At 48.3% G+C, this 3,871-nt stretch overlaps 1 long non-coding RNA gene across 1 annotated transcript; it reads right to left on the reverse strand.

The window, feature by feature from the left end:
• Positions 1 to 933: 933 nt before the first annotated feature.
• On the reverse strand, positions 934 to 2,772 carry LOC143441867 (uncharacterized). Its single transcript, XR_013109608.1, has 2 exons — positions 2,499 to 2,772; positions 934 to 2,113 (listed from the first exon to the last, which is right to left on the reverse strand). It is a non-coding gene; the product is annotated as an uncharacterized LOC143441867 (long non-coding RNA).
• Between the last annotated feature and the right edge of the window lie 1,099 nt (positions 2,773 to 3,871).

The raw sequence follows: 3,871 nt of genomic DNA on the forward strand, positions 1-3,871 counted from the left end.
TTTTTTTTTCTTTTTTCCCCCCCATATAAACAGGTTCAGACTTGCCTGAGACGTGCAGTTCTCTTGCCTCAACCTTTCCTGTTACAGGTGTCTTACCGCACCCAGAGACAGAGCCCAGGAGTCCTCTCAAGGTCGTGTGCGAAGTAGGGACCTGAGAGCTCCAGCAGCATAAGGAGGAAAGGCTAACAGGTGACTTCAACTCAACTCGCATTACAGCGAAAGAGAAACTGTCCTTACGAAGAGTGGCATCACAACATCCCAACCAACGAAAATCCACATTTTAGTCCATTTATAGACTTTCTACCTGTAGGGTCTGTTTTGCAAACATGACACCTTTGTTTATAACCATGGAGACATATGTTGTTTGCTCCTAATGACGTACAGTGCTTGAGAGAGAATGAAGTGCCTTCCCCATGTGCTACCAACTTGGGTTTTATCCTGTGGTGGGGACAAAGTATTCCATGGGAATGGTGATGGAGTCTGGCTCTCTTAAGTGGCACTGTTTACTCTAGCTGTTGTGATAGGCTGAGAAGGGGAAACCATGTTTTATTGCTTTACAAGCCGACCCCACTAAGAACATACATCTGCTTTAAAACCACTCAATTTCTTCTCTAGTGCCCAAGCAGATTTGCTCCAGGGCTCAGGCGGTTATTAAAGGCAGCTCTGCCTCTGATCGCTGCAGTTTGCATTCCTAGCAGGAGCGCAGCCTGGGTGCAGGGCAGGCTGGGATCGGTCAACAGATGTCTGCGCCCTCTGTAAACTCAGCCTGCTCCGCCCCACAACTGGCACTGAGAACTGAAGGAGTTCCCTCGCTCCGTAGCTTTTATCTTGCTGGTTAATAGGGAAGGGTGCTAAAGGGAGGCCATTCTTGAGCAATAAATCCAGACAGCGAATAAAACGAGAGGAGCAGGAAGAAAATTACAATGTAGGAGGTTTCCTTTGTTTACTATATTTAATTGGGATTCCACACTTGAATGAAGGAGGGAAAAGGTTTTCTCCCAGCATGACCAAGAAGGGGCAAGGGGCTTCCTGGGTGTGTGGGCATTTCTCTTTTAAAACAAAGTCTCCTGTAGACCAGGCTGACCTTGACCTTGAACTTCTGACCTTTCTGCCTCTGACATTCGAGTGTGGGGATTACTGGCATGTAGCACCACGCCTGGTTTAGGTGGTGCTGGAAAGCAAACCCAAGGCCTGCGCATGTGTGGCACGTACTCTGCTGTCTGCGGGCTTTCTAGTGTGCAAATTAGTTGGAGTCTGCATAGCTTAGGAAAGTTTCCTGAGCCCAGTACAAGATCTGTGTCAATCAATGGTCATCAAAGGCATCGGTGGGTCTAATCACAGTCTCTTAGGCGCAGCTCTCCAGCCATGCACCTAAGTTACTCTTCACTGCCAGAGACACTTCCCAAACGAATTGTGTCTGTCTGACACCCAGCCCATTTTCAGTTCTCTCCAACCCACTAGTTCCTGCACCCAGGCTAGGGAGAACAAGACAGGGAGGGGGATGGAGCACAGGCCACTGTATGGAGCATCTGGGTGTCCTCTGTGGGAGTCTGCAAGTGCCTTTTTGAGGCAGGACTGGGGAGGCTGGGAAACGGCTGGGCTAGAGAGAGAGGCTTTGGGAGGGATGCCTGGGCTGTGAGGGATGGCTGGGCTGGGAAAGCTGGGCTAGGAAGGCAGGGTTTGGGGAGGCAGGGCTGGAGAGGCTGGGAAGTGGCTGGGTGGAGGAGTTAGCCCAGGAATGGGGGTGGGGCAGGACTGCTGAAGCAAGGCACTGAATCAGACCGCATTCTCCTTCCGGAAGTCCCCTCCCCTTTGGAGAACAGGACAATGTGTCCTGCCTCCTCTGAGCCGTGTGCAGCCTTTCCATCTTTGACCTCTGGCCCTCTGGGTGACTGATCAGGCTTCATCCGACCCAAAGCTTTAGGAGCCGCTGCCAGTCGACCAGCCCTCTGTTCTGTTTTCTCTTTGATGTGTCCAGACGTGGACTGCTCTCTGAACCCAGATGAGGAAGGGGGAAGACATCAACTCAGCAGAACTCTCCTCACTCCAGATCCAGGAAAGACCTTTGTAGCTGTAACTGGGATTGTCCATATAGCAACAGTGCTGACTTGAACTGTGTGAGTTAGAAAATAGGTTGTAGGTTGAGAAACCCAGCTCTGGTCTCCACCCATCAAACCAGCCGCCTATCAGAGGTGAAAATTAAGAGTTCAAGCAGCCCAGGCCTCTGCTGTTTGACAGTGCCCTAGAGAGCACAGTCTCATGAGGCCACCAAGCAAGGCCTTTTCCACCAACCCTAGAGACACTCATAAAAGGCATACACCTTTCCTTCTCTGGGCAACCATGAAGTTAGTGTAGGCCCTCTTACAACCCTGAATAAACCAGTGTTCTTCTGAGAGGAGGGACCCATGGGAAAACAGCATGATGACATGACATCTTAAACCACCCTCCCTCGAGGTGACAAAACACTGGGAAAACCAAAAGGAAGAAGGTTGACTCACCTGGGCTTGCGTTCCAGAGGTATCAGCCCAAGGCTACTTAACTGAGTTGCTTTTGAGCTCCTGGCCACACAAAGCACTGTGTCAGAGGTTCAGGAAAGAGGAGGCTTGCTTACCTAAGGGCAACAATGAAGCAAAAGGAGAAGAAAGGAGGCCAGGGTCCTAATATCCCCTGAAAGGATACACTTCCCAAAAATGCAGATTTCTCCCACTAGGCCCCCACCTCTTTAAGGTCCCCTAACTCCATATGCCACAAGCCTTCATCATATAACCTGGGGGGGGGGGGGGGAATAGGTCCAAACCATAACATGTGGACAAATTTGACTGGCTTTTTACTTTGACCTGCTACCTAAATTGTAACTTCAGACTTAGATACAAACTTAATGTATATTTAAGCTACATTGAAAGTATAAGCCTAAACTCACACTCCCAAGAGAGACCAGGTACATAACAAGACATTGATGCGCTGAGTTCGATGATGGCTTCATGTCCGTGTTATCAGGGATTCCTGCTTGTTGGCTGAGGTAGGCTCCAGGCTTTCATGAAGATAGTTCCCTTGAAAACAGCGACTCTCATAGCCCAGCCTCCTTTAGAAACTCTCTGACTTTAAAATCCTCACCTCATTGTGAAATTTACATTAAACCAATAGATCTTGATTGTCTGTCGTCATAAAGTAAGGAATTCCAACCAACAGATGACTGTAACTGACAACAGCCAAGTAACTGTGAACTTTAAAAATATGCTAATGCCCATCCCCGTGCAGAAATATTAGCCTATGCTCTTTCTGTGACATATGCGTATGTGTTTGGAGTCTATTTTTGTAATAGAGTAGAAAACTCAGCTCCAAAAATATCACTCTCCCCTTTGACATTTATCAGTGACAGCAATCGTGTCAGGGAGCGTGAACAAACAGAAGACGTGCAGGCTTGCTTCCTCAAGCTGAGCTTCAAGCTTCACTTCTAAAACAATATTTTAAACATCCTGATCCCTGGATCTAATTGTAATGATAGTCCAGATCAAATTCCTATTACTAGGTGGGGATTGTGTTCACCTAATCTTATACATCTTCGTAGACCCAGAGTCTTAAGCAATGTGACTAGAGAGATACCTAAGTTGGTAGACTGCTCGCCACTCAGGCCCAGGACCCAGGTTCAAGCTTCAGAAGTCAGGCATGGTGGCATGTGTTTGTAACCCCAGGGCTGAGCAGGTGAAAGCAGATGAATCCTTGTGGTTTATTGGCTGGACAGCCAGGACTCCTCCATTAGTTCCAGGGCAGTCAGTATGAGACACTCTCTCTCATAGAACAAGGTGGAAAGCATGGAAGACTGATGTTTACGGTTGACATATGCCCTCCATATTTACACACACCTGCGAAC

The sequence above is a fragment of the Arvicanthis niloticus genome, chromosome 4 (assembly GCF_011762505.2).
Source record: "Arvicanthis niloticus isolate mArvNil1 chromosome 4, mArvNil1.pat.X, whole genome shotgun sequence".
In the NCBI taxonomy this organism is placed as follows: Eukaryota; Metazoa; Chordata; class Mammalia; order Rodentia; family Muridae; genus Arvicanthis; species Arvicanthis niloticus.